Raw genomic sequence first — 23109 nt, 5'->3', positions numbered from 1 at the left:
TTAAGTATATTGAAGACACAGTTGGTTAGGTTTTTGCATGGTAGGTTAATTAAGGATAGTTGGGATAATGCAGGGAGGAGGAGCTGAGATGATAGATTGTTTTACCCATTATCTTAATGAATGGCGGAGCAGGCTGGATGGGCCAAATGGCCTACTCCTGCTTCTATTACTATGAAACTATAACCCTGCATTTCCCATGGCTAACCCACCTCACCTGCACATCCCTGGACATGGGCAATTTAGCCTGGTCAATCCAAATCAAGGCTGGTGAGCAATGTAGTGCTATGGGAAATTAACATCAGAGAATGATAGAAAGGGACAAGGAGAGTAAATATACCAGCAATCAAAACTGGATTCTGAAGATCACAAAAGTGGAAACAAAAAGTGGTGTGTCTGCATGTGTGCTGCACTGTAACAAAAGTAAATGAATTGTCTGCACACATTGAAGAGAATAATTATGATCTGAGACTCCTTACAGAAACATGGCTTCAGGATGAAAAGAATTGGATCCTGAATATTGAAGGGGTAGTCAAATGGGAAGCTAGGTAAAGGTAGAGGGTTGCCAATGCTAATCAAAGCACTGACCACAGGGTAGTCTGGTGTCCGCTCTGATTCCAGGTTCTCATTTCTCTGTCCTCTGATCTCTGTTCCCACAGAATAAGATGTCAGTCTGTTCTCAGCTCTACTGGATTTCTGCTGAAGCTTTGATCCCCACCCCCTCTTTTTACACCTTCTGGAACAATACAATATTCAATCAGTCAATCAAAGCCCAATGCGCACAATCTCCCAGTCTCTCAACCAACCAGGTACAAAAGTGTAGTCCTAGCAGGGAATCAAACAAGAAAAATGAAACAACATGAGAAATAAATAGGTGCTAGTGCTTAATGTCTGTTCATTAGGAAGCAAACCAGAAATAGGGCTCTCCCAGGATTCTGATTGTGCCCAACTTGAGGATTCTTTCTCCCTTACATCTAATTGTTAGTACCCAGCTATGATTTACAATATTTACACCAGAAATGAAGTATCTTATGAAATAGAGGTGGACACGTACAGCACAGTAGACTTCCTCTCTCTCACGCGTGTATACACACAAGTCCATGGGGGTGAATTTTTATTTGTAGATACATTCTATTTTGCTTCAAAATGTACAATCTGCAGACAGTCAATACATATAATATTTTGTAAATTTGACTTTGGAAATAGAACAAGTTTGATTCAAAGTTTGGACTCTGATCTCACACATTTAATGCATTGTCTGAGCTGCGATGTCATCTTTTGTTATAAAACCTTAAATTATGTTGAGAAGTGCCTTCCAGGAAGTTGGAGATTTACATATTAATGAAGCCTGCAACCCATTTGAATAGATGAGACTTAACAATCCAGGTTAGTTCAAAACATCATTTCAGTGGCAGGACACTGCAATGTTTTTCCACAAATTCTGTCCCTTATGATCTTATTCTTCACAACCACCTGATGAAAGAGTTTCATACCGAAAGCCAGTGCTTCCAAATAACTTGATGTTATGTGATTTTTAACTTTGTCCAGGTTAGGGTGGATTGGCCATGCTCAAATTACCCATAGTGCCCAGGGATGTCCAGGTTAGGTGCATTAGTCAGGGTGAATGTAGAGAAATGGGGGTAGGGGAGTTACTTTCTGGAGGGTCGGGTAGACTCGTTGGGTCCAGTAACCTGCTTCCACACTGTGGGGATTCTCTGAAGAGAAGAGATTTCTTCAAACTATGTAGGGCAGCACAGGTGTCTCCATGGGTGCTTGCTTGGTGAAGTGAGTGTTATGGAGTATCAGTCTGTGCGAGGGTGAGTATTGGGCATGTGTGTGTGTCAGAGAGTATGTGCATGAGAGAGGTGTGGATAAAAGCCAGCGGTTGCATTTTGCTCAAACAAGGAAGGGCAAGAGGGTCTGCAGAGGCTGACCAGATGTCCCAGTCACCATTCATTTCTTTCAACCTCTAGCACTAAGTTTCCAATGTTGTGTATCAGAAGGAGCAGAAAATGAATAGCTAGTATCGTTAGAAACTGTTGAATTTTTCATCTCTGCAGCTGCTGCATTATTTCATCAGCATTGTAAAGTTTACTGGCAGCAGTGCAAGGTGTGGGCTGTATTCACGAGAAAAAGAGTTAAAAACCATACAACAGCAGTTTATAGTCCAACAGGTTCATTTGGAAGGACTAGCTTTTGGAGTACTGCTCTTTCATATGGTAGCTGTGGAGCAGGATCATAGGACAGAATTTGTAGCAAAAGATTACAGTGTCATGCAACTGAAATGGTATATTGAACAATCTAGATTGCTGTTACATCTTTCACCTTTTAGAATGGGTTGCAGGTTTAGGTTCATTAATATGTAAATCCCAGAACTATTTTTAAGTCACATTCTCGACATAACTTAAGGTGACATTTCGGCTCAGACAATGTATTAAAGTTGAGGTCGGAAACCATCTGTATGCCAATCTCAAGTCAGACTGGTTCTATTTCCAAAGTAGGAATTTACAAAATATTGCGTGGATTGACTGCCTGCAGACTTTGTGCATTTTTAAGCAAAATTGAACGTATCAGCAAATATAATTCTGCAAGGTAGAATGGTGGTGGAGGGTTGCTTTTCAGACTAGAGGCCTGTGACCAGTGGTATGCCACAAGGATCAATGCTGGATCTACTACTTTCATCATTTATATAAATGATTTGCATGTGAACATAGGAGGTATTAGTTAGCAAGTTTGCAGATGACACCAAAATTGGAGATGTAACAGACAGCTAATAAGTATAACAGGATCTTGAACAGATGGGCCAATGGGCTGAGGATAGGCAGATGGAGTTTATTTTGGATAAATGCAAGGTGCTGGATTTTGGAAAAGCAGGACTTAGACACTTAACGGTAAGGTCCGAGGGAGTGTTGCTGAACAAAGAGACCTTTGAGTGCAGATTCATAATTCATTGAAAGTGGAGTCGCAGGTAGATAGAATAGTGAAGGTGGCATTTGGTATGCTTTCCTTTTTTTGGTCAGAGCATTGAGCATTGCTTAGGCCACTGTTGAAATATTGCATGCAATTCTGGTCTCCTTCCTATCCCAAGGATGTTGTGAAACTTGTAAATCTTTTCTGAACCCTTTCAAGGATGTTGCCAGAGTTGCAGGGGTTGAGCTATTGGGAGAGGCTGAATAGGCTGGGACTGTTTTCCTTGGAGGGTCAGAGGCTGTGAGGTGACCTTATTGAGGTTTATAAAATTATGAGGGGCATTGATAGGGTAAATAGACAAAGTATTTTCCTTGGAGTGGGGGAGTCCAGAACTATAGGGCATAGGTGTATGATGAGAGGGGAAAAATATAAAACGGACCTAAGGAGCAACGTTTTTCACACAGGGTGGTGTGTGTATGGAATGAGCTGCTGGAGGAAGTGGTTGAGGCTGGTATAATTACACCATTTAAAAGGCATCTGGATGGGTTTATGAATAGGAACGGTTTAGAGGGATATGGGCCAAGTGCTGGCAAATGGGACCAGATTAGATTAGGATATCTAGTTGGCATGGACAAGTTGGACCGAAGGGTCTGTTTCCATGCTGTACATCTCTGACTCTGACTCTAAATGCAAATTCACCCCATAGACTTGTGTATATATGTGTGTGTGTGTGTGTGTGTGCGTGCACATAAGAGTGCATATTTGTGTATGTGCATGTGTGGTAAAGTGAGTGTGTGATGGAAGTATAAGCCTGTGAGAGGGTGAGGGTGTCAGGGAGGGGGTGAATGTGTGTGTCTGAGAGGGGTATGGATAAAAGCAAGGGGTTACATCTTGGTAAAACCAACAAAACTTGTACAAGTAATGGGGCCCTGGGTCTTGTTGTAGAACAGAGAGACCTGGGGGGGGGGGTCAGTACGTAGTTCTTTGAAAGTTACATCACTGGTAGACAGGGTGGTTAAGAAGGCGCTTAGCACATTTGCTTTCATTGTTCACATCATTGAGTAACGGAGTTAGGAAGTCATGAAGTTATCCAGGATGTTGCTTTTAGAGTATTGACTAAAGTCTTGGTCACCCCGTCATAGGAAGGATACTATTGGAGAGGATTTGGAAAAGATTTACCAGAATGTTGCCAAGGCTGGAGGGGTTGAGTTATAAGGAGAGGCTGGGATTTTGTTTTTTAACTGGAGCAAAGGAGTCGAGGGTTGAGCTTATATAGATTTATAAATTCAAAAGGGGTGTAGGTAAGGTGAATTGCAAAGATCTCTTCCTTAGCGTGGGAGTGATCAAAACTAGAGGGTGTATTTTTTTTAAACATGAGAGAAGCGAGATTTAAAAGGAACCCGAGGGCAACCTTTTTAGAGAGGATGGTTTGTGAGTGAATGAACTTCCAAAGGAAGTAGTAGGTGCAGGTACAGTTACTGCACGTAAAAGACATTTGGATAGGTACATTAATGAAAAGGTTTAAGTAGATATGGGCCAAAAGGAGGCAATTTAGTTTGGGAATTCTGGTCAATGTGGATGAGTTGGACTGAAGGGTCTGTTTCTGTGCTGTATGACTCTATGACACAAAGAACCAGAAGTGATCTTCTTGAAACCAGCAAAATTCAGAAAGGGGCTTGACAGGGTAGATGCAGATAAAATGCTCCTTTGGTGGTGTCATAGAATCCGTACAGTGTGGGAGCAGACCATTTGGCCCATTTAGTCCATGCTGACACTCCGAAGAGCATCCCACACCCCCACCCTCCTCCATGCATTTCCCATGGCAAATCCATCCTACACATCCCTCTACACTGTGGGACAATTTGGCATAGCCAATCCCCCTAATCCGCACATACCTGGACACTTTTGGTAATTTATCATGTCCAATCCAACCCAGGAGCTTGCTTAAAATGATTCAAGTGTGTCAACAGCAATCATTTCAAGGGTTGTTGGTTTCCTTGGATGTAGAGAAGGGATTTGACTGGGTGGAGTGGCCATTTCCTTTTTTTTAATACCCTGGAGTGGTTTAGTCGAGGTGAAATTTTTCTAGATGGGTAACAGTCCTTTACAGTGGTCCTTTATCAGCGATTCTCACCAATGGTGTAAGGTCCAGTAATTTTAGCATGGTCCTGCCACAAGCCTCTTATGTATTGGAGAGCTATGGCAGGAGTACTAGAGAGGATCTTGGGGACCAGAGGTAAGGTTGACTTGGTCTCTCTCCTCCTGGGATTGACAAACCTATCTTCCGTAGATGTGCATGGGCGAAAGTTTTTAATATCCTCACTTTTTGTGCAAGGAAGAATATTCTGATGTGCTGGGTGTCTGCGAAACCCCCTCCCCTGGTGTCTGTCAGGGTGGCACAAGTTAATTATGGAACACATTGCTTTGGACATTCTCACAAATATGGTGCACCAAAAACAGAATTTTTAAAAGACATGGCAGTCCTTTTTGAATTACCTGGAAGCAGATTTGTCTGCCATTTTAATTAAGGCCTTTGTGTAGCCGTGTCGGTTTGGTATTCTGAACTCTATGCCCTGACAGGAAGAATTTCAAACAAGTGTTCGGGTAATAATTGATGTTCTTGAAGATTGAAAGCTAAGGTCTTATTGCACTGAGCATATTATTTATTGATCTGTAGTGAGTATAATTTTGATATGTTTTGTGGAGTAGTATAGTAGTTGGTTTACTGTTGTTATTGTTGTTAGAATGTTATTTTCATATTTTATAGCTTTATAATTTTGAAAAAGGTTGCAATAAAAGTATTTTTAAAATGTCTAATGCTTTGTGCCTGTGACATTGTTCTCAGTCATGGACAGATTCCCTATCACCACCAAGCCCCATGAATCAATATCTAATTAAGGAGACTACAAACATCCAGATAAGTAGAGAAACAGCAGCTGTATTTAAGAAGCAGAAGATGAGGTGTTCTTCTGCCAGGCGTCAGGTGGTTAGAGTTTGGTGGTGGAGGAGAGAGAGTTAAAGTGATCGGCCACAGAACAGTGGAGTCATTTAGTTTCAGCATCCCAGAGCTGGTCTCTAAAATGTTCTGCAAGTTGGCCTCCATTCTCCACGATGTAGAGGAGACCAGGTAGAGAACTGGGCACATAAATGAATCTTAGAAATAAGTTGTATAAATCTTAATCTGCCAGAGTTATTTTCTGAAAAAGTTTCATTAAATTGGGTAACTGCATGAAACAGTTTGTTGGTCAGACTTGAATCATCACCCTCAAATGAGAGAATGCCATTGATAGCAGTGAACAGCTCTTTTTGTTAAAAAGCACAAGTTGTTGATTTATTTCCACAACTTACTGGTATTCACACCTGCACAGTCAATGTCAAACTCTGACATCAGAAATGAAATATCATTAATTTTGTCTTACAATAATACAACAAACAAATTAATAGCACACAGTGGATAGAAAGTCTGATTAATGTGAAATAAAATTTGATCAAAAGAATGTAAAATTGAGATGAGAGATAACAGATGGGGGAAGGGCAGAAGGTAAGAAATGCAGCATCATAGAAGGTGTTCCTCCAGGGAGTGTATTTTACCAACTACAACTGCTCAATATAAACAAACACTCTGACATGATCCTCCGGTTTTAATGTAAACCATACCCCCATACAGTAGGTACCATTTAAATAAGTTAATAGATACAAGCCTTGAGTAAATCCAGCCTCCAGCCGGACCTCCCGCTTCTTGGAGCTCGGACCTTCCTCCAGCTCCGGGGGGTTGTTGAGCTCCTGGGCTCCGGCCGCCGCCGAAGAAGCCGCGGGCGCCGGCTCTCTCTCCTCCACCGCCGACAGTTTTAATTTGTTTTCCCGTTCACCCGGTAACCGTCACCTCTTGTTTGAAAAGTTCCGACTTTAATGTGAAATGTATTTTAAAGGTATTTTCTGAGGTAAACGATGCCTGTCTGCCCCCCTCCCTCCGTCAGAAACCGCAGCCTCGCGCCGCCATCTTTGTTTTTCTTCTCCTTTCCGTCTCCTTCAGTGACGCGCGTCATCCGCGCCTCCTCCAATCAGAGCGCACGTTACTCCATCTGACCAATAGCGGCCGCGTTTGCGTCTCGTGTTGTCCCACCCTCTGCAATCTCTCTCTCCGATTGGTCGGTACTGACCACAAGCTTTGGGATTGGTGGGGAATGTCACAAGCGGCTCAGTGTATCCGCCCTTTTCATTCCCGTTCATTCATTCAACAGCAGCTGACCCAATTTACTGCAACGGGCTCTGGGGCTATAGCGGTAGTGTCACATATTCAGGGGCAAGATGTGATTTTTAACGATTTGAACTATGGCACCTCCACATCCATTCATTCAACCGAAGAGGACTCAATTCAGTGTAATGGGCTCTGAGGGTATAATATTTGTATCCCATGTTGAGAAGAAACCTCTCCCCATTCATTCAATAAAAGAGGACCTATTTGCTGCAGAGGGTTTTATTTTATGATGCAGTGGTAGTGTCCCAATCTTCGAGCCCTGAAATCCCACTGCTATGAGGATGCGTGGTAACACATTTTTTAGTCATAAGTCACATGACACCAGGTTCTAGTCCAGCAGGTTTGTTTGGAAGATCTTACAGAAATATATTAAATTCTGAAAGAAATACAAATAGGATGTTGCACTGGAAGGTGAGACTATGATAAGACCGCGTGGCCTCAAGATTAGAGGAAGCAGGTTTAAAACTGAACTGAAAAGAAACTTCTTCACCCGGAGGGTTGTTAATATATGGAATTCCTTGCCCAGGGAAGTATTTGACATTACTTCAGCAATCACTAGAAGCAGTAGATATTTTTTTCAAAAACGTAAAAGAATTAAGGGATCAGGTGAAAACGCAGGTCAGTGGAGTATACTCCACGAAAAGATGATTCATGATTTTATTGAGTGGTGAAGCAGACTCGAAGGGCCAGAAGGCCGACTCTTGCTCCTAGTTCTATGTTGAAATCACAAGCTTTTGGAGTGTAGTCACTTCAGCAGATGAAGTCATGAAAAAACAAGTGCAGGGAAGAGAATTTAGATAAATGAAAGACAGAGCAGCTCAATGGTCAATTATTTACTCCCATTCCTATTTATGATGATCTTACTACACAGCAAGTTGTGTGTTTTCCAAACATGAATTTTATTTCCATTGTTTAAAAATAAATATTTAAGATGAACAGTTTGTTTTTCCTCACTTGGACATGTTGTGACCCACAATTTATATAGCACTGTCGATATCATAGGAACAATTCATAAATTAGATTTGTCATTGAGTCACTCAAGTAGATACTAGAAAGGAGAAAAAAATCCCAACATGTGCAGGATGCTGACGAAAAGTCAGCAACCTGAAATGGTAACAGGAGCAAGTGAACAGGAAACTCATCCTCTGACGTCCACTACAGTACCTTGTACTATTCTTCACTGAACACTGCAATTGCTTTCCTTTTCAGTTTAATGATCCACCTCTATTTTGAATACCGTAATTGAATCTGACTCCAACACACTCTCTGGCAGACAGTTCCAGAGATCAAAGTATTTTCAATCATGAATGAAGTAAGTTTTGGATCCGTCCCAAAGACAATTCCGATGGACTTTTGCTTCCAAACATTTACACTAAGTTCTTGTTATGAACACATTTATAACTTAGTAGGTTTATTCAAATTTTATCACATATTGGGATAGCACACTGCTATGCATTGCTACCTCACAGCATAAGGGACCCAAGTTCAATTCCAGCCTCAGGTAACTGTCTGTGTGGAGTTTGCATGTTTTCCCTGTCTGCACAGGTTTCCTTCCACAGTCCAAAGAGGGGCTTCGGTACATCTGTGTGGACCTCCTCCAGTTAACTGAGGGCAATGAGGCACTGTGAGGATCAGTAGATCAGACAATCAGTCAGCAAGTTCTCTCCGGGAGACTTGTCTCAAGAAAGGCAGCGGTTTCTTATCTCATCCATTCTCCTACCCTCCACAAACTCCACACAGACAGTTGCCCCAAGGGTGGAATTGATCCTTGGTTCCTGGTGCCATGAGGCAGCAGTGCTAATCACTGAGTCACCATGCCACCCCTGAGTCACCATGGGGTTGCAGTCCAACCGAAAACAAATACAGTGCACCAACTCTCCCACTGCACCCACTGTCAGGAGAATCTGTCCTGGGGGGGACTCACAGCAGTGTCAGTGGAGGAATCCGCTTGTTGTGAGCGCTGGTGCCCCCACTGGTGCTTCCGCAAGTTGCGGGAAAACGTAAACCTCTTCCCGCACTCAGGGCAGCTGAAGGGCCTCTCCCCGGTGTGGACTCACTGGTGCTTCAGCAGAGCGGAGGAATCGCTGAAGGCCTTCCTGCACTCGGGACAGCTGAATGGCCTCTCCCCTGTGTGGACCCGCTGGTGGGTCAGCAGTGTGGAGGAGCGGGTAAACCCCTTCCCGCACTCTGGGCAGGAGAACGGCTTCTCTCCGGTGTGAATGCGCTGGTGCCTAAGCAGGGCAGAGGAATTGCTGAAGGCCTTCCCGCACTCGGGGCAGCTGAATGGCCTCGCCCCTGTGTGGACCTGCCGGTGGGCCACGAGGTTAGAGGAAACAGCAAAACCCTTCCCGCACTCGGGGCAGGAGAACGGTCTCTCGCGGGTGTGGATCCGCTGGTGGGTCAGCAGGTTGGAGGGCTGGGTAAAGCACTTTCCGCACTGAAGGCAGGAGTACGGCCTCTCCCCAGTGTGGACTCGCTGGTGCCTCAGCAGGTGGGAAGACCTACTGAAGGCCATCCTGCACTCAGAGCAGCTAAAGGGCTTCTCACCCGTGTGGACCCGCAGATGGGTCAGCAGAGCGGAAGAGCGGGTGAAGCCCGTCCTGCACTCAGGGCACAAGAACGGCCTTTTCCCGATGTGGACCCACTGGTGCCTCAGCAGGGTAGAGGAATCACTGAAGGTCTTCCCGCACTCAGGGCAGCTGAATGGCCTCTCCCCTCTGTGGACCCATTGGTGCTTCAGCAGGTCCGAGGATTTGCTGAAGGCCTTCCCACACTCCGAGCAGGGGAAGGGCCTTTCCCCAGCGTGGACGCGCTGGTGGGCCAGCAGGTGGGAGGAGTAGGTGAAGCCCTTCCCACACTCAGGGCAGGAGAATGGCTTCTCCCCAGTGTGGACTCGGCCGTGGTCCAGCAGGTGGGAGGAGCAGGTAAAGCCTTTCCCGCACTTGGGGCAGGAGAATGGCCTCTCCCCGGTGTGACTTCGCCGATGAATCTCCAGGACAGATGGGGCATGGAAGCCTGTCCCGCAGTCGCAACACTTCCACGGTTTCTCCACAGTGTGGGATTCCTCTGGTTTCACCATGGCCGCAGCTACAGACCCGTGTACGGCCCCTGCCCACAGTAAATTCCTCTTTCCTGGCTGTATAACTGTTTCAGGCTTTACACACAGTGTGCTGTAACAGTACAGACTCTCATTCAGTCCCGCTGATGCTGAAAATGGTCTGAAACAGGAACCAAAATGTTTTGCTCCTTCTCACAGAATCATAGTTGAAAATCGTGGAGGTCCCGATGGATTGAGTGACTGTCAGACATTGATGTGAAAGTGGGGACTGCAGACGCTGGAGAGGAGTTGAAAAGTGCGGTGCTGGAACAGCACAGCAGGTCAGGCAGCATCCAAACAGCAGGAGAATCGACAATTCAGGCATAGGCCCTTCATCTGTTGATTTTTAAACTTCAGTCTTCAGATCTTCAAATACTCTGGAAAAAGAGATTACAAAAGTCATCACGCTCAGGCCAGGGTAGAAATTCAGAACAAGCTCCTCCACTTTCTGCAGAACATTTTTTTCTTTTGCTGTTCCACAAAATTGAAAGCATCCCACTCTCTCTCCTCCTACTCCATTCTCACTCCGCTCAAATTAATTCTCCTGAAGTTGCTGATTCAGGATCTTACAGGGACAGAAAAAGCAAAAACGTCAGGACTGACATCCGAGAATTTTGGATAACACCACGTGAAAGTTAATATCTTTCAGGATATTGTTGAGAGTGAGCAATCTGATTTTGGGAAGCAAAAGAAGTGTAAATTCAGGTTGAACCTGCAATACAGCTTCTTGATAAAAAGAAAAACAGACATGAATTGGTTATCGTCCCTGTGGTGGGTGGTGGTGGGGTGGTGGTATGTGGTGGGTGGAATGAGACATCAAGACATTGACACAGACAACCCGAGGGAAACTAAACATACGGACATGGCAAATGTTCGTGGCAAGCCAGAGTCAGATTTACAGCACAGAACAGCCCCTTCGGGCCATCCAGATATCCTGGCCTAATCTAGTCCCATTTGCCAGCACTTACCCGTATCCCTCTAAACCTTTCCTATTCATATACCTATCCAGATGCCTTTTAAATGTCATAGCTGTATCAACATCCACCACTTCCTCTGGCAGCTCATTCCTTCCACACACCACTCTCTGCATGAAAAGGTTACTCCTTAAGACCCTTTCAAATCTTGCCCTCCTCCACTCTAAACCTTTTGCCCTTTGGTTCTGGACTCTCTCACCCAGGGAAATGTCCTTGTCTATTTACCCTATCCATGCCTCTCATGATTTTATTAATGACTCTCAGTCACCCCTCAGCCTCTGGTGCACAAGGAAATACAGCCCAGCCCATTCACCTCAAACCCTGACAACATCGTTTTAAATGTGTTCTGAACCCTTTGAAGTTTCACAACATCATTCTGATAGGAGCGAGACCAGAATTACACACAATATTCCAAGTGGTCTACCCAATGTCCTATCAGCCACAACATAGTGGGCGGCACGGTGGCACAGTGGTTAGCACTGCTGCCTCACAGCGCCTGTAGACCCGGGTTCAATTCCCGACTCAGGCGACTGACTGTGTGGAGTTTGCACATTCTCCCCGTGTCTGCGTGGGTTTCCTCCGGGTGCTCCGGTTTCCTCCCACAGTCCAAAGATGTGCGGGTCAGGTGAATTGGACAAGCTAAATTGCCCGTAGTGTTAGGTAAGGGGTAAATGTATGGGTGGGTTGCGCTTCGGCGGGTCGGTGTGGACTTGTTGGGCCGAAGGGCCTGTTTCCACACTGTAAGTCTAAGTCTAATCTAAAAATAACTTCCCAACTCTTATCCTCAGTCAGAGGATTGGGAAAGTTTTCAAAACCCACAAAAAGACAACCAGGAAAGAATGCAGGGACAAACCAAATTTGAGGGTCAGCTTGGAAGCATCAATGAGAAAATGGCGCACTGGGTTTATTGTTACCCGTTCTTCTTGAGTACGTATACGTATTTCTCTTCTGCCCATCGCAGTTCCTCTGTGCTGCAATGTATGGTGGCTTGTTGAATTAATCTCCTGATGCAGCTTCGTTTGTGGGTGTTGGGATGATTGCTTCTGTAGTTAAGTATTTGATCTGTGTGTATTGTTTCCTGTAGACGCTAGTTTGAAGTTCCCCTTAACTGTTCGCTCTACTGTGACATCTAGGAATGGCACTTTGTTGTTCTCCTCTTCAAACCAGGAGCTCCCCTCAGGCCCACAGTCTCACTACCTGGAACACCACTATACAGACTAGTCAAAGGACTCCAGTGAAGACTAAAAAATTGAGTAGAAGATTCACGCCACTCCATTCACTCCACCCAAGAATTCCTGAACACCAAACACCAAAGGTAGAAGAGGATGAAATAATGCTGTCCTTTGACATACAGCCCTGTTCATATTGTTAGGACAGAAATTTGTCCTTGCGTGTTCATTTAGAGGAGAGACCACAGACTCTCAATTAGTTGGCACAAGCAGGTTGTTTATTTCGCAGAATCGTAGCTGATTACAGTGAAATACATGCTTTCACTGGAGAAGGTGCACATTCTGTTTTTCCCCCAGAAATCCACACTTGATATATTTTTTGCTAAGCTACGTAACTACTCGCACACGTGATCTCTCGCACACAAAGCGTCTCCTGTGACAGAGCTCATTCGGCCTTGGCAAATATCCACGAGACGGTTCCAGTCTGGTAAACAACAGCTCAGCCACCTGTTATGGCCTTGGCAGCTACGCTGAGAAGAGCCTGCCATTGTGCTGCCTGACCTTGGTAGCTGTCTACGAGACAGTTTCAGTCTCGTAAACAGCAGTCCAGCTGCACAGGCAGTTTCGGTCAGCAGTCCAAACAACCGCTCCGCAGCGCCCCCCGATTCCCCAAGCAGTAACTACAACTCTACCCTCCCTAGGCCTATTAGATATACATCCCAACATTCCCTCCCTTGGCCTCTACTGAGGCCACATCAACCCATACCGCTACAAACGCAATGTCGCACGGCAACCGGGGCCGGGTGTGTCGGTGGACGCCCCCCAAACGTCCCTTTGGCTTCTCCGAACACGTTATCTCAACCAGGCCGACCGGTTCTAGGGACACATTAGTTCAGGGTGAAGGGGTCCCTAAGCAGCATACCGCTACAAAACAAGCAACAAGCGAAAATTAACAATTAGTAGGCAATTCTAGGTTATTTCTTTTAAAGAAAACAACTAAAAAAAAGCTATCTCAAAACTAACAAAACGATAAAAAACACAGTGAAACTGAGCATGATAACAAAAGGAAGAGAACCAGGGAAAACACAAAGTGGATGAGTTAGGATGCCTGCAGAATCTTCATTCTGTTTTCCAAAGAACATCTAATTGTACAACGACTCATTAAAATCGGTCATATTATATCATGACATCCTAAAATAATTTTAAACTACTGAAATCGTGTCAAATCTTTTGTAATAGGATTCAATGAGCTCTCCTTCCTTCCCAAAGGATTGTTGTTAAGTCGGTTCTGGAAGCTGCCACAAAACTGGCATTTTCATCTGTCCAAAATACTGTGAATACAATGTACTGAGTGCACGATTTTCCTTCTATCAAGCTGCTTTGCCAGCCAGAAACTTAATCAGATTCCCGACACGGATGCATAGGCCAGGGATCTGCTAAAGCCACATGACCACAGGCCACTATTCTGAAGGCCAATGCACGACTGTGCCTGTCTTAGGTTGTTCCTCGCTCGAGGAATCTTACCCATTACTGGCTAACCAGTCTTCTTCACTGACCAACAAAAACCCACATCCATTTCACAGACGTTAAGGATGGACACGGGCAGTGGCAACTGGCTTATTACTGTGATCAGTGGCTTTCGAGACCAATCGAAGCCATTTAGGAATACCAGATGATGGCTAGGAATCTCTTGGGTGAACAATAGTTTCTTGAGTCTTGAGGCATATAGCAATTCACAATCTCTAACTGCAGCATAAAAGCACAAATTTATCTGTTGCAAATTTAAACGGGAAAAATATACAACTAGGGGGTCCTTGGACCACAGCCCTCACATTCTGAGGCCCTAAAGGAGAAGGATTAGAAATGAGTGACACAGTTATAAAGCAAAATCATATATTGTCCCGTGTTTCTCTCTCAGGCATAGCTCCTCCATTCCCTCTGGTTTCGATCCTGTAATCTTTCCTTGGGGTGCCCCCATCACAGGCTCCACCAGCACCGCTGCCTGGTATGCGGGTGGGGGTCATCCTTTCCCGTCAGGGCACGGTCAATCGGTCGTGTCACAAGCTTCCTGATACATGGTATACAACAACCACCACAGGTAATAAAGATAGCAACAGAGATGCATAAACCAAGGGCCAGCTGTCCCAGCACAGTTCCCTATCTACCGAATGTACTATTCAGCCAATCTATGACTGGGTTGTTAACCCCTGACTGCTCAGAAATGATGCCAGTTGTTGTCCCCCTCCCCGTCGTTATCAAAATCATAAGCGGAATGGCTCTTTCTTCCCTTTATAGATCAGGACACTCCCGCCTAAAATGCCCTATCCTTCCACAATAATGGCATCCTGCCTGTGGAGACCTTCATCTCTGCCCCTGTCGCTCAAACCCTCTACCAAATGCTCCTCCTTGTCTCTCCCTATCCCCTTTCCTCTCTGCCCTCCATGCTGTCACCCGCTGCTCTGGTTGCTCACTCTTGGTTCCATTCTTCTCCTAATTACCTCATCAACCGCAGCGACCGTCATTTTCGCCTTCTGCTTCTGTCTCTCGTCCTCTCTCTTTACAAACACTTTCTGTGCCTCTCCTAACAATTCATCTAATGGGTTTTTCCCACTCCACCCTTCTATCTTCTGTATCTTTCCCTGTCCAGCATCCCCATATAAGTCCCCTCTCTTCCCCAGTAAATAGTATATTCAAAATAGCCATTAACTCAGCCCACATATACAGACTGGGCCTCAAAAATAGATCAATTTGTTCTGACAATCCTACCGGATTCTCAACCAGGACCGTCATTTCCTTTTAGATGTTCCGACCTCCCCACTGGTGAGGGGGACACACACAAAGTAAAAAATGAGGTCTGCAGATGCTGGAGATCACAGCTGCAAATGTGTTGCTGGTCAAAGCACAGCAGGTTAGGCAGCATCTCAGGAATAGAGAATTCGACGTTTCGAGCATAAGCCCTTCAAACCCAATCTCCTTGTCCCCTATTGGTACTTCCCGAAGGGGACAAGTCGTTACGTTCTTCCCTTTTTCTTTATTTTAAGAAATATTGCAATGTTCCTAGCTTCCCATAACTTCAAACACCAATTTATCAATTCATGCTTGACTAACTTTAAAGCCTGTTCCTAACTTGTAAACATATTTATATATTTACGTCCATTTATTCAGTATTCAATATTTAAAATGTAAAATTCATACAGTTCCCAATTTTGAAATCCACTGTAATCACCCAGTTTTAGTCCCCTAATTTAGATCCAAAATTAGTTTTCTTAAGTACTCCTGACCAATCATTACTCAATTACAATACTATAGGTCGTAAAATAATCAGAGCTGTCTTACAAGAATTTGCCAATTCAAGTTAAAAAAAAACTTCTAATGCATGAACAATGGCCGAATCCAAGGTCACAGATAATAACCATGGAAGTTTTCGTTTTTACGACAACCTCCTGTTGAACTGAAACTTCAACTGTCCTCCATACATTGCTTTTATGAAAAGATAAAAGAGATTAGTTAGAATCGGATAGTAAGGCAGTCATGACTTTTAAAAGAACAGAAGTCATCAACCTTAAAAAAAAATCATGTTAAGTTTCCATAAAAATCACATTTAAAACAGTCCTGGAACTCAAGCTCCAGGGAATAAAACTTAAACATTCAATCACCAACAAAAAAATGTGCATTCAAACCAAATCACAAAGGGTTAAACTTTCTGTCAGTTGTACAGCTCTTTTCACTCACTCACTCTCTCTCTCCTCAGGCTGCTGGGACAGATCGGCTCGCTCTCTCTCTCTTCGCTGGCTGCTGCGAGTCTCCTTACCCCTAACCCTTATTTCTCGCAATCCTTTTTCTCTATCCTTCTCTCTTGCTTTCTCTTCCCTTTTCTCTGTTTCTCTCCCCTTTGTCTTTATTACCTTCTGTCTCTCTTTATCTATCTCCCTCTTTCTCTCTTTTTCTCTCTCTCTCTCACTCTCTTCCTGTGTCGGTCTCTCTGTATCTCTGTTTCTGTCTGTCTCTGTCCTCTGTCTCTCTCCTTACCCAATGCCCCTCACTTCTAGGAATTTTAAGGTCTGTGCTACGGGGTCCTCGTTACCACCGAGTTCCACGCGTCTCCCGCGTTTATTAATTCCAAGTTCCACGTGATACCCCCACCCCTCCACGCAGGAGAATTTTAAAAATACGTGGAGAATTTTAATGTCAAAGGCTCTCATTACTTCCAAGTTTTACACTACTTTAGATTAAAAAAAAATGACTTACCAGCCAAGATTCTGTGCCTCTGTGGCCCGGTTAAATCAATTTGGGTTGGTGAGGATCAGAAAGCAGACAAGAACTAACTCAAAAATTAACTACTGGAAGTTTTAGATGTAACAGGCACTTCCATACCTTAATAAGATTCGGCGCCGAAGGTTGTCTGCTAACCGGTCTGCCAACTGTTATCTCTTTCCTCCCCGCGTTGGGAGTCACCAAATGTTAGGATGGAATTTGTCCTTGCATGTTCGTTTTAGGAGGAGAGACAACAGATGCTCAATTGTTTGGCACAAGCAGGCTTTATTGCAGAATCGTAGCTGATACAGTGAATCACCATGCATTCACTGGAGAAGGCGCGTTCTGCCTTCCCCTCCCAAATCTGCTCCTGATATACTCTTTGCTAAGCAGAGCTTCGCGGAGCTACTAAGCATTGCCTTATTAGGACATTTCGCGTTTGCTAGGCGTTTCCTGTTATTGAGCTCATTTGGGCGTTGGCAGCTGAGCTGGCCACGTAAGCAACAGTTTCGATTTCCCAAGTAGCAGCTACAGCTACAGTTTCAATTCCCCAAACAGCAGCTATAGCTCCACCCTCCCTTGACCTATTTTATCCTAACAGTACCCAGGGATGTGTAGGATTGGGTAATTTAGCATGGCCAATCGACCCTAACCTACACATCCCTGGGTACTATGGGTAATTTAGCATGGCCAATCCACCCTTAGTGTAGGATTGGCCAGGCTAAATTGTCCTATAGTATCCAGGGATGTGCAGGTTTGGGTGGATTGGTCAGGCTAAACTACCCATAGTGTCCAGGGTTGTGTAGGTGAGGGTGGATTGGCCAGGCTAAATTGTCCTATACTATCCAGGGATGTGCAGGTTTGGGTGGCCTGGCCGTGCTAAATTACATAGTGTTTGGGGATGTGCAGGTTAGGGGGCATTGGCCGTGCTAAATTACCCATAGTGCCTAGGGCTGTGCAGGTTAGGGGGCATTGGCCGTGCTAAATTACCCATAGTGCCTAGGGCTGTGCAGGTTAGGGGGCATTGGCCGTGCTAAATTACCCATAGTGCCTAGGGCTGTGCAGGTTAGGGGGCATTGGCCGTGCTAAATTACCCATAGTGCCCAGGGATGTGTAGGCTAGGTGGGTTAGCCAATGGGAATTGCAGGGTTACGGGCAGAGGTCTGGGTGAGGGAGGGTTGGTGTGGGTTGGATGGGCTGAAGGGCCTGCTCCTACACTGCAGGGGTTCTAAGCGTGAGATGAGGTGCTTGACGGAAACGATGGGGAAGAGGCAGTGAAAACACAACGAGACCGTTTGAAAGTGGGAGCATGACAGGAGGGGGTGGGTAAATGGGATGTGGTGAGGGAGGGGGCTTAGGAGAGAAAGAGACACAGAAAGAGAGGGTCACACACAGATACAACTGGTGAAAGTGGGGAAGATTGTGATAGGTTCAGATAAGGTGGAGGAAGAAAAGCTGTTCCCTATTCACTGATAGTGACAAGGTCAGGGGCGGCCTGAAGTTCAGGGGTTTGAGCAGGAGAGAGAGGGGGAAAACAGAGGAAAAACAGGTTTACCCAGCAATCAGCAATATGCTGGAATCCGCTGTCACCTCAGAGAGACAGACAGACGCAGAGGCAGACGCAGAGACACAGACAGAGAGAGCCAGAGACAGAGCCAGAGAGACAGAGACGGGGAGGTAATCAGATGAATGGCCTCCCTGTGCTGTGAGATCCAAAAGGAGCACGCGAGCAGCTGCCCCAGTGTTTCTGGCGGTCTGAGGCATCTCCGCCTCGCCCCATTACCGGTACCGCTCTCCCGTCCCATTGGCACCCTCCCGGTGAACGGCCCACTCTCCCACTGCACTCAAGCTGCCCCTTCCCCCCACCCCGGGGCCTGGAAGAGGACGGAACAGCCCGTTCCGGAGCGGGGCTCGGGAACGCTGCCCATGTCCGCGAGGTCCTTTCCGAGAAAGGAAACAAAAAGGACAACAGACAGGGGACCACCCGCATCAACGGGAATGACAACATTTCACCCTCAGACAAGGCCTTGTCAAGAGATGTACAGCACGGAAACAGACCCTTCGGTCTAACCCGTCCATACCGACCAAATATCCCAACCCAAACTAGTCCCACCTGCCAGCACCCGGCTCATATCCCTCCAAACCCTTCCTATTCATATACCCATCCAAATGCCTCTTAAATGTTGTAATTGTACCAGCCTCCACCACATCCTCTGGCAGCTCATTCCGTACACACACCACCTTCTGTATGAAAAAGTTGCCCTGTAGGTCTCTTTTATATCTTCCCCTCTCACCCTAAACCTATGCCCTCTAGTTCTGGATTCCCCAACCCCAGGGAAAAGACTTTGCCTATTTATCCTATCCATGCCGGTCATAATTTTGTAAACCTCTATAAGGTCATCCCTCAGCCTCCGACGCTCCAGGGAAAACAGCCCCAGCCTGTTCAGCCTCTCCCTGTAGCTCAGATCCTCCAACCCTGGCAACATCCTTGTCAATCTTTTCTGAACCATTCCAAGTTTCGCAACAGCGGGGAGACCCAGAAATAGAAAAGACTGAAGGGGGAAGTCAGCGGTTAATCTTTTGAAGAGGTTACAAAGGAGAGACCTCTGTCTGCAGCGGGAATGACCCCCACAGTAGCAGGTCGAGGTGGATGGCATTTAAGGAGAAGCTGGATACAGACGTCAGGGAGAAAGGAACTGAAGGGAATGCTGCTGTAAGGGAAATCAAGTGTGAGCAAGTGAAGGGGAGGTGCGTAGAGGCTCACATGGGTCAGAAATACTGAGAGAGACCAGTTGAGCTGAAGGACCTGACTGGAGACTCAATGGGACAGAGAGTGAAAGCTTGGATCCACCTGCAAGAGAAGGAGAAACACGTGATTTACCTTCCAGGATTAAGCAAGTCCCGCAGATTCTGCAGATCACTTTATTGGTCACAGCACTGAGTATAGGGGTTGGGGTCTGGACAGGACGTTGGTTAGGCCACTTTTGGAATACACAGGAACCTCGATTATCCAAAGGACACATGCAGGGTGTATTTCAGTCGCTTGACGATTAGATCCCTTACAGTGTGGAAACAGGCCCAACCAGTCCACACTGAGCCTCCGAAGAGTAACCCACCCAGACCCATTTCCCTCTGACTAATATACCTAACACGACGGGCAATTTAGCATGGCCAATTCACCCTGACCTGCACATCTTTGGACTGTGGGACGGAACCGGAGCACTAGGAGGAAACCCACGCAGACGCGGGGAGAATGTGCAAACTCCACACAGTCTGTCGCCTGAGGCAGGAATGAAACCTGGGTCCCTGGTACTGTGAGGTAGCAGCGCTAACCACTGAGCCACCGTGCTGGTTCATCTAATTCTGGATAATCGAAGTTTCTCTGTATTATGTGCACTTCTGGTCTATCGGAAGGATGTTCCCCCGTGTGGACCCACTGGTGGATCTGGAGGCCGGACGAATGGGGGAAGCCCTTGCCGCAGACCAGGCAGGTGAAGGGCCGCTACCCAGTGTGGACCCGCTGGTGGGCCAGCAGGTTGAACGAGCGGGTGAAGCTCTTGCCGCAGACCGAGCAGCTGAACGGCCTCTCCCCGGTGTGGACCCGCTGGTGGGCCAGCAGGTCGGACGAGCGGGTAAAGCTCTTGCCGCAGACCGAGCAGGTGAACGGCCTCTCCCCGGTGTGGACCTGCTGGTGCCGCAGCAGGTCGGACGAGTGAGGGAAGCCCTTGCCGCAGACGGAGCAGGTGAAGGGCCGCTCCCCGGTGTGGACCTGCCGGTGCTGCAGCAGGGTGGACGAGTGAGGGAAGCCCTTGCCACAGACTGAGCAGGTGAAGCGCCGCTCCCCAGTGTGGACCCGCTGGTGGGCCAGCAGGTTGAACGAGCGGGTAAAGCTCTTGCCGCACACCGAGCAGGTGAAGGGCCGCTCCCCGGTGTGGACCCGCTGGTGCCGCAGCAGGTGCGACGAGCGGGTGAAGCCCTTGCCGCAGATGGAGCAGGTGAAGGGCCGCTCCCCGGTGTGGAGCCGCTCGTGGGTCAGCAGGTTGGACGAGCGGGAAAAGCTCTTGCCGCAGACCGAGCAGCTGAACGGCCTCTCCCCGGTGTGGACCCGCTGGTGGGTTAGCAGGTCGGACGAGCGGGTAAAGCTCTTGCCGCAGACCGAGCAGCTGAACGGCCTATCCCCGGTGTGGACCCGCTGGTGGGTTAGCAGGTCGGACGAGCGGGCGAAGCCCTTGTCGCAGACGGAGCAAGTGAAGGGCCGCTTCCTGGTGTGGACCCGCTGGTGGGACTTCAGTTTCACCGACTTAGTGAAGGCCTTCCTGCACTCGGAGCAGGTGAAGGCCCCCTCCCCGGTGTGGATCCGCTGGTGGGTCAGCAGGGTGGACGATTGGGTAAAGCTCTTGCTGCAGACGGAGCAGCTGAACGGCCTCTCCCCGGTGTGGACCCGCTGGTGTGAGAACAGGGTGGACGACTGGGTGAAGCCCTTGCCGCAGACGGAGCAGGTGAAGGGCCTCTCCCCGGTGTGGACCTGCTGGTGCCGCAGCAGGGTGGACGAGTCGCCGAAGCCCTTCCCGCACTCGGAGCAGGCGAACGGCCTCTCCCCGGTGTGGAGCCGCTGGTGGGTCAGCAGGATGGACAGCCGGGTGAAGCCCTTCCCGCACACCGAGCAGGTGAAGGGCTGCTCCCCGGTGTGGACCCGCTGGTGGGTCAGCAGGGTGGACGAGTCGCTGAAGCCCTTCCCGCACACCGAGCAGCTGAACGGCCTCTCCCCGGTGTGGACACGGCGGTGGATCTCCAGCTTGGAGGGGGAGCGGAATCCTTTCCCGCAATCCCCACACTTCCACGGTTTCTCCATGGCGCGTGGAATGCCTCCTGAGACTTCCTTTCCCCACAGTGGGCAAACTGGCTCAGGCACATGCCCCTGTGGTTCAGGTAAAGACGATACTTTAAGAGCCTACTGAAGCAGACAAAAACGTTCAAAGAATTTGCCCCTTCTAGACTGAAAGAGGGACGTCTCTCCTGTCCCACGAATCAAGGGGCTCTGTCAGACCTTCACATGGTACTCAGTTGGGGAGCTCTACCTGCAAAGCTGCTCTTCTCATATCCTGTGAAAAGGGGATTACAAAAGTCATTGCTGCCTGCACACAACAGGAATTCAGAACAGATCATTCTAGTTTCTAGATTAGACTAGATTAGATTAGACTTACAGTGTGGAAACAGGCCCTTCGGCCCAACAAGTCCACACCGACCCGCCGAAGCGAAACCCACCCATACCCTTACATTTACCCCTTACCTAACACTACGGGCAATTTAGCATGGCCAATTCACCTGACCCGCACATCTTTGGACTGTGGGAGGAAACCGGAGCACCCGGAGGAAACCCACACAGACACGGGGAGAATGTGCAAACTCCACACAGTCAGTCGCCTGAGGCGGGAATTGAACCCAGGTCCCTGGTGCTGTGAGGCAGCAGTGCTAACCACTGTGCCACCGTGCCACCAAGTGTCTGTAGAACTTCCCTAAAACAATCAAGTTACAATATGCAGATGCCAGTGTTGGGCTGGGGTGTACAAAGGTAAAAAAAAATCACACATCACCAGGTTGTAGTCCATTAGATTTGTTTAGAAGTTCGAACTTTCAGAGCTCTGCACCTTCATCAGGTAGCTAGTAAAACCTCCAGGCGAAAAAGACAGCAGATGCTGGTGAGCAGGGTGTTGCTGGAAAAGCGCAGCAGGTCAGGCAGCATCCGAGGAACAGGAGATTCGACCTTTTTAGGCATAAGCCCTGAAGAAAGGCTCTGGCCCAAATCGTCGAATCTCCTGTTCCTTGGATGCTGCCTGACCTGCTGAGCTTTTCCAGCAACACATTTTCAGCTCTGATCTCCAGCATCTGCAGACCTCATTTTCTCCGATAACCTAGAGTTGTGTGAATTTTAACTTTAAAAAGTGTTGCAAATCTCCACCACACACACACACACACACACACACACACACACACACTTTTCTTCAATTCTCACTCTGCTGTTTCTGATATCACCCATCCCCCAGTATTGTCCAGAAAGGGACTTATTACCTAAAAAAGCTGTAAATCTCCATCCCACACACTCTTTAACTCTTGCTGTACCTAATATCCCACCTCCCCCCATGCTCCAGCAAGATCTGACTGATGCTCATTGACTGAGCCACACTCACCTCTTCCTGGCCACAGAAACCCTCCAGACCAACATAACATCAGCTTCCCTTAACCCCCCACCGCAACGGCGCATGTGCAGGAGCAACCGGTCACGTGAATCGACGGACCGCCGTCGTCACAAAGGCCGCGCGTTGATTGGACGGAGCGCCCGCCCGTGCGGCGTTCCAGCCTTTCCCATTGGTCCAACGCGCCGCGCTGGTCTTTGTGACGCCCACGTGACCTCTCTCCCTTCCCCTCGAAACGGGGAGGCATGACCAATGG

The 23109-nt window shown here is 47.4% G+C and overlaps 1 protein-coding gene and 1 pseudogene across 1 annotated transcript in view; one reads left to right on the top strand and one right to left on the bottom strand.

Annotated features, from left to right (window-relative positions):
- The window catches only part of LOC132807989 (uncharacterized), a 233927-nt gene that overhangs the window by 86852 nt on the left and 123966 nt on the right, over window positions 1-23109 (top strand). The window lies entirely within an intron of this gene.
- On the bottom strand, window positions 8251-22908 carry LOC132807981 (zinc finger protein 850-like; annotated as a pseudogene).

This window comes from Hemiscyllium ocellatum (assembly GCF_020745735.1).
Source record: "Hemiscyllium ocellatum isolate sHemOce1 chromosome 27 unlocalized genomic scaffold, sHemOce1.pat.X.cur. SUPER_27_unloc_29, whole genome shotgun sequence".
Taxonomy (NCBI): domain Eukaryota; kingdom Metazoa; phylum Chordata; class Chondrichthyes; order Orectolobiformes; family Hemiscylliidae; genus Hemiscyllium; species Hemiscyllium ocellatum.
The sequence above is the reverse complement of the archived record's forward strand: the minus strand, read 5'-3'. Positions and strand labels throughout refer to the sequence as shown.